The following is a 13,837-nucleotide window of genomic DNA, read 5'->3' as shown; positions in this document are numbered from 1 at the left end:
CATATCCAGGACACAATGATGCAAGGGGTGGGCTCCCAAGGACTTGGTCAGCTCTGTCCTTCTGACTCTGCAGGGTATACCACCCACAGCTGGTTTCACAGGTGAGCATTGAGTGCCTGTGGCTTTTCTAAGCACTTGGTGCAAGATGTTGGCAGATCTATCATTCTAGAATCTTTAAGACTGTGGCCCTCTTCTTACAGCTTCACCAAGCAGTGCTCCAGTGGGAACTGTGTGGGGGTTCCAACCACATATTTCCTCTTTGCACTACCCTTGTAGAGGTTTTCCATGAGGGTTCTGCCTCTTCCACAGACTTACGCCTGGACAGCCAGGTGTTTTCATACATCCTGTGAAATTTAGGCAGAGGCTCCCAAGACTCAAATCTTACCCTCTGCACACATATGGAAGCTGCCAATGCTTGGGGCTTGCACCCTCCGATGACTGGACCTGGAGTGACTGCTATGCAGGGTGCTATGTCGTGAGGCTGCACAGAGGAGAAAGGTCCTGGGTCTGGCCCACAAAGCCATTGCTTCCTCTTAAGCCTCAGGGCCTGTGATGGGAGGGGCTGCCACAAGTTCTCTGAAAAGCTTTTGAGGCATTTTACTCATTGTCTTGGCTACTACCTTTAGGCTCCTCTTTACTTGTGTAAATTTCTGCAGCTATCTTAAAGGGTTCATCCCCAGAAAATGGTTTTCTCTTTTCTACCACATGGCCAGGCAACAAATTCTTCAAACTTTTATGCTCTGCTTTCTTTTCACATATAAGTTCCAATTTCAGGTGATTTCTTTGTTTAGGCAGATGAGTGCAGGCTTTCAGAAGCAGTCAGGCCACATCTTGAGCACAGGCACAATGCCAACAGTCTCTTTTCTAAAGCATAGTAAGACTTTTACTCCAGTTCCCAATAAGTTCCTCACTTCCATTGGAGACCTCCTCAGCTGGGACTTCATTGTTCATATTCCATTTAGCATTTTGGTCACAATCATTTAGTAAATCTCTTGGAAGTTCCAAACATTTCCTCATCTTTCTGTCTTTTTCTGAGCCCTCCAAACTGTTTCAACCTTGCCCATTACCCAATTCCAAAGTCACTTTCATATTTTCAGATATCCTTACAGTGATGTACCACTTCTCTGGTACGAAATTCTGTACTAGTCTGTTCTCACGTTGTTAGAATGAACTTCCTGAGACTGAGTAATTTATAAAGAAAAGAGCGTTAATTGGCTCACAATTTTGCAGGCTGTACAGGTAGCACAGATGGTGAGGGCTCAAGAAACTTATAATCATGGTGGAAGGCAAAAGTGGAAGCAGTCATATATTCACCTGGTGGAGCAGAAGAGAGCAGGAGAAGTTGCCACCGTTTAAACAACCAGATGGCGTAAGAACTCATTCATTATAATGAGCACAGCAAGGAAGAAATCTGATGCCATGATCCAGTTACTTTGCACAAAGGCCCTCCAGCACTGGGAGTTACAATTCAACATGAAATTTGGGTAGGAACACAGAGCCAAACTATATCTAATATATTCATAAAGTTATACAACATTTTTAACTTCATATTACTGGTAAATACTTATTAAACTTAATGAAATTAGCATTGATTTTTAAATATAAATAGAAAATCTTTAAAATTTGGCTACTATGGAATGGCACTCACTGTATTATGACACACAAAACAGAATCAACAAGTCTAAAATAAAAATGTAAGAAAGTTAATGCTATTGAAACCTACTATTCATATACCATGTCATTTCTCCATAGCTACACCAATAGAAATAATAATAATAATGAATGTGGTTTGTTACAGGTAAAGACCACTGGATGTTTGTATTAGTTTGTTTTTACACTGCTATAAAGATACTGCTTGAGACTGGGTAATTTATAAAGATAGGAGGTTTCATTGACTCACAGTTCTGCATGGCTGGGAGGCCTCAGGAAACTTACAATCATGACAGAAGGTGAAGGGGAAGCAAGGCACATTGTAACAAGGTGGCAAGAGAGACAGATAGTGCAGGGGAAACTGCCAGACACTTATCAACCAACCAGATCTCATAAGAACTCTCTCACTATCAGGAGAACAGCATGGAAGAAACCGACCCCAAGATCCAGTCAGTTCCCACCTGGTCCTTCCCTTGACACCTGGTGATTACAGTTTGAGATGAGATTTGGGTAGGGACACAAAGCCAAATCATATCAATGCCTAACAGAACAAAATCTGAAAACATTTGGCAAAAAGTTAAAAAGTAAATTTAAGTGTGTGTTTCTCTAGGTACGGTGCTCTTTTTATCATTCATTTATTGTATTTGAATTATGCTTTTCTATACCCATATCATGTAGACTATTAAAAACAGTTTATTGACTTATGCCTGTTATCATTGTTTGAACCTGTATATCCAGGCAGGTCTAAACTTTTCATTTATATCCACCAATTAATTTATTTAAGTCAATATGATTTTAGGATTTATAAAATTATGACAAAAATTTGCACCAATTGATACAAGGCTAATGGAGGTTTAGCTTTGTTAAAGATGTCTCTTCCCCCACAAAGTAATCATAGTAAGAAATGAACTCCTATGAAATCTGAGCTTAACCAGTGAAAGTGTACCTGAAGACCTGTATGATCAGCCTCAGAATATGGCTGCCAGAAAAACTAAGAATGAAACTCAAAGTCTTAAAAATTAGGTACTAGGGTGGACATTTTACTTCATCCTTTCCAGATTATGGAACTATGTTCATTCCATTCTTGTCAACCTGTCTTTCCCTGATACCTGAGCACTAATCTCATCTCCAACATGTCTTTGTGTTTCCTTTTTTCTTATTACACCTGTGATAATTATGCTTTCCAATGTCCCAGCTCAATTGCCTCTGAACTGTGAAGTCTGGTGAACCCTGACCACATGATGCAGTCCCATTTTATTGAGATATAATATTGGATCCTATCTCTGCTGATACTGGTTTTTTACTTGTTTGTTTATTTGTTTATTTATTCAAGAAATAGTTAATAGTTCACTGATTTACTGAACGAAATTTTAACAAAAACCTATTGTTTTGCATACCCTGTTCTGCATACAAAGGATAAAAATCAGTTGAAAATGTTGGAGTAGGTATTATCAAAATAATTTTGGTAAAACGAAGGGATAGTCAGGCAAATTTTCATTGTAGTTAGGTGATCTGATGGGGATTAATATATTGTGCATAGATAGGAAGTGGATCATATACCATTCTCAATCCTGAGGGTTAGGACTAGATTTCCAATGGTGACATCTATCTAAATCTAATCAAAATGTTATTTGTTATTTTCTATGGTGAAACTAAGAAAATATCTCTCTTTTTAAACAAAGCAGTCCATTAAACAGATAACATAGACACTCAAATATAAGGAAAAACATATAATTGTAATTCCATTTTATCTTTACCTTCAGAACTTGAGTAAATGAAGAGTGAATGGAGTGTTTTCCTCAGAAATATATACCTCTCCCCACTTGGTTCAGGGGAGATTGTACTTTGATGACAGAAGAAGGTATTGGTGGTATTGATGTCAGCCACAGGTTATCTGGAGCAGCTGCTGCCACCCAGCCAGCTGTGGAGGCGCCAGTGATGGCAGCAGGAGCGACTGTGGGAGCAGCAGTGGTGGTAATGGGACCCCTGTATCCCACATCCCTGAAGCAGCTAATTGTGCCGCCCCCACCCTCGCACAGCCAGGCAGGACCTGCTCCCAGGTCTGGGGCCTTTGCCATGGCCTCAACCTTGCTCCTCACTGTGTTTTGGGAGCCTGAAAGCACCCAGCTGAAGGCATCACCAGGAAAATGGGCAGAAGAGAAGGACAGACCCAGAACCTGCCCCTGACATCCCCGTGGAGACAACCTCCCTGGGAGCCGTCAAGAGGGGCCTGACTGAGTCGTACGATCATCGGAGAGCAGTTTTTTCCAGCATGGAGGCTGGAGCAGAGAAGGGCCCCCAAGTGAGCAGGTCTGAGGTGGTGCTGTGCTCCACAGAGCCAGTGGTAGCTCCCCAGGAGCAACTGCAGCTGCCCAAGCTGCTACTGTGACCCAGACACCCCTGTGCTCTGGGAGCTGGGAGCAGGCAGGAGACTCACCCTCCCAGACACAGTTGCAGCTGCACAAGCTGCAGTTATGGACCAGGAAATCTTTGCATGCTCAGGGTCCAGGAAGGCCTCCCTGTCACCGCAGGCTCAGAAGTGACTGCTCACACTGTCTGGCTTCTCCCCACAGTCGGGCCTCCTCCAATCAGGGAGCAAAGATGAGGCCAGTCCCAGGTGTTGTCACAACCTGTCCAGGGTTGCACATGCTTGAGGCAGTGCTGATACACTAGCCCCATGCTGCCTTGTCCTCCTCCAGATTTTGGGTGCAAACAAGCGTGGGAGGGAGGCTGAGATGGGGGCTGAGGACACCTCTGCACTGGCCTGCAGTCGCCCCTTCGCATTAATAACCTGGGCACCATGAACAGAGGCAGGAGGTTGTCAGGCTCCTCAGAGGAAGGCGGGGTCTCGGTGAAGCCCCACCTTCAAGCCAGGGAAGGTCGGAAGCCTGGGGACTGGGCTGTGTGTCCCGAAGACTGGAGTGGGAACTTGTGGTGCCTTTTCTGAACCCACCCATGGCAGCAAATAGACCAGTCAGCACACACTTTCTCCTTTTGGAAGTCCATAAAAGCCCTGGACTCAGCCAGACTCAAGGAGATGATGGGACAATCAGCTGTAGAGAGAAACTACCCTCTCTGCTGAAAGCTGGACACTTGTCGGGACGACCTGCCTAGCAAAGAGGAGTTACCTTTTCTGCTGAGAGCTGAAGAGATGACAGGATGACCAGCTGCAACGAGGAGCTACCCTCTTTGCTGAGGGCTGAACATTCATTGGGATGACCTGCTTAACAGAGAGGAGCTACCCTCTCTGCTGAGAGCTGAGCATTCACTGAGATGAACTGCCTAACAGAGCGGAGCTACCCTCTCTGCTGAGAGCTGAACACTCACCAGGACACCCTGGCTACAGAAATGAGTTGCTCACTATGGGTCTCCTCTGGGCTGTACTATTGCTCAATAAAGCTCCACTTGTCTGCATAGCTCTTTCTTCCTGGATGCAGGACTAGAACTCTGGACCTGGCAAATGGTAGGGCCCAAAGAGCTGTAACTGTAACACTGATATGGGCAATACATGCCTGTTGCCTGCCATGTTGCAGGTGACAAAAAGGAGGGAAGAGAGGAGGTAAGAGCCATGGACTTGTGGGGTCCCAGACCTATGAGCTCCCCAGGCCAGGGCTGTGACAGCCTATTTAGGGCTCTGCAGTTCCTAGTATCTCCAAGTTTCTGGCACCATGCTGTGAACCCCAGTATCACCTGTAGAAGCTGGTTATAGTACGCCTTTTCCAACCACAGTCTCTCAGGTAACTGTGCCAGCACCTGGAGTTGCCTGCCATGCCGCAGCCAGTGTGCCCGGCTATGCACAGTGACTGAACCCCATGCCTACTCACACACCCCTTGCCACTCTGGGTCGAGCTCACCTTTGGCAGGCATGAGATCCAAGCATGTAGCACAGTTGAGCACAGCCAGGCAGGCTGAGTTGTCAGAACCAGCCCAGTGGGCCAGAGCAAAACTCAGGCAACGGCATCACTGGCCAGAGAAGTTTCCAGCTGGTGAACTGACACCCTGAAGATCCCGTAGCAATGTCTCTGTAGCCTGTGTGTTTCTGAAAAGTTCTGGATTGGGTTTCTCCCAGCAGAATATTCTGTCTGAATATCCCAGCAATGTAACAGCATACTTCTTCAGAAAGAGGGGCTAGGGTTCTTGACTTCTTAGGCCTACCTTAGGGTTGTCAAGTCTTTCATTGAGAAAGCTCAGCTTTCATAGGGTATGATGTATCTATACAAACGTCTTGAAATTATTTTCCATCATATCATTAGGAATTTAAAAGAGTTGCAGTACAGAAAATGATTATCCCTAGATCATAATATTGCAATATCACACATATACCTCATTGGTTTATTATTGTGCTTACAGACATGAATTAATTGAAGGGACAATTGGGGGAGCAAAGAGGATAAATTTCATATTTTTTTGGAGAACACTGTATTTCTAGAAATGAGTGTTCCCAAGGAGTCTTAACAATAATAATAGCAACAACCATAACAATAATGAGGGTTCATGTGAATCAAAGGGCAGAGACCAAGAGAGCATACAGTGAAAACACAGGTAAAGACTGGATAAATACTAAGCTCAGTATGTGACATCTTCATCACATGACATGGCATTGTGGAAGCAGTAACTGTCAACGGTAAAAATGCTGTAGGGCTTGGAGGGGGGATTTATAGTGTATCCAGAGGAAGGATTGTTTTCTGATTCAGTTTCTTCTCAATACATTTTGGAGAATATAAAAAAGAAGAAATACATGCATAATTATACTGAGTGAAAATCAGATATTTTTCAGTTAGTCTGTTAGAAGCATACCTGAATATATTTAGTGTGTCATATGTTTATTAGTATCATTAATTTTGCTTTCTTGTTTAGTAATTACTACCTGTTTTCCTCAGATAAAAATATACATTTGAATTATAGCTGAGTCATCAATGACCTACCAACATACATTCATGGAAAGGAATCATCTCTTTCCTTTTCTGTGTGACTTCTGCCATGAAAAGAAAATGTAGAGTGATGGTGCACATACAAAAAGCAGAGAATGTGGATCCATTAGGTTTGTGACGGATATATTGCAATTAAACTCACTTTTACTGAATACTTCCTGTTTTCCAGACAATGTGCCAGGTTCTGAGGAGACAATAATTATTAGGGTAACATGATCTCTGCATGTTAACATGATGCCTGCATCATGTTAAGACCTAATAATCTTATGAGAAAACATAAATTCCTAGGGAGGGACTGATGGTGGGATTTTAAAGATTTCTTAGCATATCTGATAACATAATATTCAACATACAGTCATGGATTCTTATGTACTTGCTGTCTCACATTATATACTAGGATGTACCTTTATAAATGAACACCCCTTACCTTTTGAATTTGTAAAATGTTTTGCACTCTCTCTCCTCCAGGTTATTTCTCAAACAAACTGACACGGAGATGTTGGAGGTATACTACCCCTGAAAATTAGTTAAGAGCCTAGCACTGAGCTAATTGTTCTACCTACATTATTTCACACAATCCTCACATAAATCCTGGAGTCTAAATTATGAAAATAAACATAGAGAAAACAAAATGAAATTTAAAATCATCAAATTGTATGTACAAATGCATGCATTTATTTTGGAATTTATGTTTTATTTTAATGTGAGCTTGGTAAAATTACTAACAGACCGGGATTTAAAATTTATTTAAATTGTTGCAATTTAAATTAAAGTAGAAAGAAAATTAAGAAAAAAATCCAATAGATTTCTGAGTTGTGTTTTAAAAACAATTGTATTCGAAACAGAATATTCAGAGAGAATAGTCATCTGGGTCCTCCACTGATGATGATTCTTGTGCAGACTTTCAATGATGTGGATAATATTCTGGAAGTATTAATTTACAAATTGGATGTTGGATTATTTTCTACCTGGGAAATTTCTGAACCAGCCCCTTTTGATTTCTCTCCCTTATTGCTTAGGGAATATCAGATGCAGTTCTTTGGCAGTTTAATGCCTGAAGGCTTCAAGCTCACTCTGACCTTAGGGTGAGAGAAAGATTTTGCCTTTTCCTCCTTTGTCTTTCCTACAGAGTTCCCTCTCTGTAAACCTTTGAATTGTGCATTGTTACCAGATGTGAGGCCAAATGAGATTAACCAATTTAGCTTAATCTGAGTATATTTAGAAACTAAATCTGAGCATATTTAGAAAGTAAGTCGGTTAATCTGCTGCATTAAAAGTGGCTTAACATATTGAAAAGGAAATGTTAAGAGGGAGAAATTTTTGTATTCATGACACGCATGCAAGTGTTCTGTTTTGACAGAAGAGTTCTTCATGACTCAGACATCTCCACCCCTGTTCCTGTCCATAGGGAACTATTGATTTTCGTATTAACATTGGAAAAGACACCTCTTTCCAGCTTTCTAAGGATTATAGCAATATTATCTTTCACGACCTAGTTTCCTTCAAAAGCCTTGCCTTCTCAGGCTTCCTGTAACTGTCCTAGGAGCTGGCATTTCTTATCTTGTTTGCAAATAATCTCACATCATCTGAACTATTACAACACTTTTAAAGTGATAAAGAGATCAAATAACTTGTTGCATTCGAAATGAAGAAAAATGTGGAAAAATTCATAAATGCATGATTCTATTTCTTTGATGGCATGCTTGGAAACTCCATTAGCTGAATTTATCTCATCATTTATCAAGTAAATTCATTGGCTATGCCAGGATTTTGTACATTTCACTGAAATAAATACAATGTTGCTTGTATGTGCTTATGATGATAAAATAATGATTAAATGAATTTAAAGGATTAAAGCCTGTGTCCAAGTTCTGACATAATTATTATTTTTAATCCCTGTTGGAGAGAGAAAAAAAAAAGAAACACTTTTGATATTATCCTTCTATTTCAGTGTAACAACATCTTTATAATGTGGCACTGTGCAACTGAGGAAAGAATCTGGGCTTTGAGGCCAAATCCTTGCTCTGTCATTTATTTATTAGGTGTGGGGCCTCAGGCAACTTCTCTGAACACTGGTTTTCTTATATGAGTTTGAAAGAGGTATAGTCATTTCTGCTTCATAGTGTAGTTGTGAGGCCAGAGCCAAAATAGGTAATAGAAAATGCCTGATACATAGCGGATGCTCAAGGAACAAAAGCTACTTTCAAAATATAATTTTTATTTCTCTTGTATTTTATCTTTGTCCTTTTTTTCTTTATACCCACCTTCTCGCCTTTTCTCCGCACTTTACCTCTTGCCCTCCTGAGAGTAAGCTGTGATACCTCAGATAGCACATGGAAATTGATTAGAGTTAAGGAAGTGCAGCATACTGAAGTGATGTGATAAAGTGTGGGGCAGCTAGGGAAAAAAAAATATTCTGTTTTTGTTTGTTCATTTGCCTGATTGGTGGTTTATTTCTAGTCTTTCCTTAAGGCACCTAAATGTCATGGTTCCCTCTTATGGCACAGAAAGACAAAGGCTCTCTCTCTTTACATTTCTATCCATTATGCTGTTATGTAAATATATAATTGTAAATGCAACTTAGTGGAAGCTATAACTGAAATAGTTATGAAAGTATTTTGTCATCTTGCTATGTAGATTTTGTTTCAACCTGAGATTTTTTTTAATCATCATATAATTGAACCCAAACCAGGTTGACCTAGGAGGGAAAATATTTAGGATAGGCATGTAAGCTACCACAATCAAGTACATAAATTGTAATTAGGTAGTCTCCTCTCTTTGTATAGTTAGATGGAGTATGAAAATCTATTGGAGGTATTATTTAAAGTACAACCTTGCATAAATAGGCTAAAATTTAGGCTTAAGATGTAAAGTTAAAATACAATAGGCCGGGCGTGGTGGCTCATGCCTGTAATCTCAGCACTTTGGGAGGCTGAGGCGGGTGGATCACAAGGTCAGGAAATCGAGACCATCCTGGCTAACACGGCGAAACCCCGTCTCTATTAAAAAAATACAAAAAACTAGCCGGGCGAGGTGGCGGGCGCCTGTAGTACCAGCTACTCGGGAGGCTGAGGCAGGAGAATGGCGTAAACCCGGGAGGCTGAGCTTGCAGTAAGCCGAGATTGCGCCACTGCAGTCCAGCCTGGGCGACAGAGCGAGACTCGGTCTCAAAAAAATAAATAAATAAATAATAATAATAATAATAATAATAATAATATAATAATAAGAAGAAAATGACAGTAATTGTACTTCCACAGCAGAATATATAGTGATTTTACAAAGGTTAAGTTAAAAGAAGAGAGAGGGGAAACCAAAAAACAACCAATGATTTTTAGTTTTGCTTTTATCTTCGTTTAATTTCAGAGCATGATATTGTTTCATTGACATACATAGAATAAAACTGAGGGCATAAGTATCATGTTAAAAGGAATAGGACAACATAGTAACTAAAGCCAGTGAAAACATTTGCTTCGAAAAGGCAGTTATTTGTGCCATAATAGTAATAATGTGTCATTGTCTAGAGTGCACTCAGGATAAATGGTTCAGCATTACCAATTATACATCTTGGCTTGGCAGCCTGTAGTTTTATTGTTGTGGGAGGGAACTATGCTCTTCATATTCCCTTGACAAATGAACTCTACCATTTAAATAACTGTTGAAACACTGCCATAAAATGAAGATGTACAGAATAGTGTGTTTGTGGAAAAATAACTTAGTTCCTCTGAGTCGTTTTAGAAAATTAGCACAATGCATTAAATCAGGTGTCAGGAAATTTCATGCTCATACCTACAGTAACTTTTATTTGTGAATCAATTATTAAATTGTTTCTAATACTGGATTACAGTTTAATTATACTTAGTGCTCTCTAATGCTTCATAAAATACTTTTCCAAAAAAAAAAAAAAAAATGACGGCACGAAATAGGTTTAGTTTCTTGTTTCTATTTTTATTTTTCAGATTTCTTTTTGTTTTCTATAGTTACAATATTATATGTGACCTATACAGAGAAACATTCTAATAGGGAACAAAGTGATCATCATATTCTTAGCTATTATACTTTGGAAGTCTGAATGGTCTTCAAAATGAATTTGATATATTTTCTTAACTGTGAATTAAAATAATAGCTTCAACTTACTTTAAAGGTAATGAGTAATGCTTTGCTAAGACTATTTTAAACACATTGAATATAATAAAATTTGAAGTTTATTTTCAAAAAAGCCATATATTCAATTGTTTAGTTATGTAGTCACTTCCCATCCAAATGAACACTGTAATGTTCATTTTATTGGCTTGGTATCCCTTCTTTTCTTTCGTACCTAGTCTGTTTCCTCATTCATACCTCCAACTGTCATCTTTATGAAGGTCATTCTTTTCGGCATTTGAGTAAGGGAAGGGCAATGAAAATGATCACATATATTTGGCCACCTAAAGAACAAAGTCGAATTTGAAAAGTCAGGGATAAAAGCCATTACTTGTTAAAGAGACTAGGTTCTATATTATATACATAGTGATGATAATCCCCCTAATTCGGAAAGAAGAACCTGTAACTCGAGGAGATGAAGCAGCTTGCCCAAGTACAGTGACTGCTAAAATTGCAGCGCAAAACTGCGTATCTATGGCTGTCTTTGAAGTCCATGCTCTTTCCCTCCCTCTCAGATGATTAAAATAAATAGCTAATGAGAAAATATAGCCAAGGCACAGACATTCCATGAATTTATTTATCTAGAGCAGATTACGGCCATTTGGGGGAGGGGGGCATACACATCCTCAGTAAGGGCACTGATACTTCGCCCAGAAATGACATATCTCCTGGTTTGTTATTGTATTAGCCCATTTGCACCCTGCTATAAAGAACTACCAGAGACTAGGTAATTTATAAAGAGAAGAGGTTTAATTGACTCACAGTTCCATAGGCTGTACAGAAAGCATGGCTGAGAAAGCCTCAGGAAACTTACAGTCATGGCAGAAAGGCAAGGGGAAGAAAGCATCTCTTAACATGGTTACAGGAGAGATAGGGATCAAAGGGGGAAGTGCTACACACTTTCCAACAACCAGATCTCCTGAGAAAATATTATCAATCATTAGAATAAGAAGGGAGAAATCTGACCCCATAATACAATCATCTCCCACCAGGCTCCTCCCCCAACATTGAGGATTATGACTCATCATGAGATTTGGGTGTGGACAAAAGGCCAAACAATATCAATGGCGTATCAGCTCTTTCAAATAGGATAATGACATGTGCATCCACATTTGTTTTTACCTGACATGATAATATATGAAAGTAGGTATAGAACTTATTAAGTCCAACAACTCAATATCAAGATATAAAATAAGATTCATTCTTTGAATATAAATGAGACAGTCATTTGTTTGTTTGCTTGTTTCAGTTACATTAAAATGCAGGTGAACTTGAAGCTGTGATTTCATGAGCTTTTGGAAGAATGGGTCCTGTAATATTGCAAAAAAAAAAAAATCATTTGAACTAGAATTTATTAATATGAATATTTGGTAAATTTTCTTAATAAATATTTATATAGAAGATCTTCAGATGCACAGTTATAAAATTAAGATTTTCTGATGAGAAGAAATTAATCCATTCCATATTAATTAGGTTATCTTCCAAATATTTTTTGTATGATTTATTCCTAGAACTTTTGAAATAAATGACTACAAATGTTTCACTTTTAGTTGCTCAAATCGATTTATTAAAAGAGGCAATAGGGATCTTAACTATATATTCACAAGCATTATCAAGTCATTTTCAGTTAAGTTTTTCTATAGAAGTAATGGATTATAATATGAGTCATATAAGGACTACGTAAGACTGCCTAGGTAGGTGCCAGGTAAATTACATTGACTACATGTTAGAAAAAAATGACATTTATTTAAGGTAGGAGTAAATCTCTAAAATAATGTGGTCATGAAATAAATATATGTGTGTATGTCAATTGCTAAAATATAAGGCAAATTCATGAATAAATCACATTATTAGCATGTATATTGCCACCAGATGATAAAATTCTCTGTGCCTTATAAACATCAAAATCTACATTCAAAAGCAATATTACATATATTTCATAGAGATTTGACACTGGTTGATGAAGTTCTGCAATAAAATTGTACCAATTAAGCAATTCCAGAAAACCGTAACCTTAATGCTCTAGCTTTGTCCTATTTTATTTTATTCATGTATATGTTTTTGAGATAGTGTCTCACTCTGTCATTCAGCTTACTGCAACTTCCACTTCCCAGGCTCAAGCGATCCTTCCACCTCAGGCTCTTGAGTAGCTGGCAGACAGACACCACCACACCAGGCTAATTTTTTGTAGAGATGGGGGGTCTCACTGTGTTGCCCAGGCAGGCAGGTCTTTTTTTTTTTTTTTTGAGACGGAGTCTTGCTCTGTCGCCCAGGCTGGAGTGCAGTGACCGGATTTCAGCTCACTGCAAGCTCCGCCTCCCGGGTTTATGCCATTCTCCTGCCTCAGCCTCCCGAGTAGCGTAGCTGGGACTACAGGCGCCCGCCACCTCGCCCGGCTAGTTTTTTGTATTTTTAGTAGAGACGGGGTTTTACCGTGTTAGCCAGGATGGTCTCGATCTCCTGACCTCATGATCTGCCCGTCTCGGCCTCCCAAAGTGCTGGGATTACAGGCTTGAGCCACCGCGCCCGGCCCCAGGCAGGTCTTTAACTTCCGAGCTCAAGCGATCCACCTGCCTTGGCCTTCCAAAATGCTGGGATTACAAGCACGAGCCACCACACCTGGCCGCTTTGTTCTATTTTAATATTCACTTGGTTATTGTTATCACAAGGTCTAGAGCACAAATGATACCCTAAATGTGTAAATCTAGTGCTGCATCTTTTAATAATTAATTTCTAAAGCAATCTGAACATTACCTGGTGACCAATACTATCGTAATACTCTAATTACAAGATAAAGGGCAGAGAGTTTTGGTAGCTTGGCTTGCTTATTCTGAAAGTAAAATATTTTGTGACAACTTTACTACATTGAGACTGAGACATAAACTGGGTCACTGAAGGTTAATTTCCACGCTATGCTCCTATTGAGTAGTGAAATTCATATCTAGAACAATGTATTGTTGCCATTTATCCATCGTCATATGTATACTTTTTGTTTAAGCAAATTGGAATATATCTTGGTGATGTTGGTGTTAAAAAACCAAATCATAGTAATGCTTTTTAATGTCAAAGGCGTTCCTGAAGAAATCTGTAGAATGCAATTTTTATTTGTAAAAGTA

The 13,837-nt window shown here is 39.5% G+C and overlaps 1 protein-coding gene across 1 annotated transcript in view; it reads left to right on the top strand.

The window, feature by feature from the left end:
• The window catches only part of PCDH15 (protocadherin related 15), a 1,888,416-nt gene that overhangs the window by 735,748 nt on the left and 1,138,831 nt on the right, over window positions 1–13,837 (top strand). The window lies entirely within an intron of this gene.

This window comes from Rhinopithecus roxellana, chromosome 11 (genome assembly GCF_007565055.1).
Source record: "Rhinopithecus roxellana isolate Shanxi Qingling chromosome 11, ASM756505v1, whole genome shotgun sequence".
Lineage (NCBI taxonomy): Eukaryota > Metazoa > Chordata > Mammalia > Primates > Cercopithecidae > Rhinopithecus > Rhinopithecus roxellana.
Note: the sequence above shows the minus strand (reverse complement) of the source record. Positions and strands in the feature narration are given on the sequence as shown.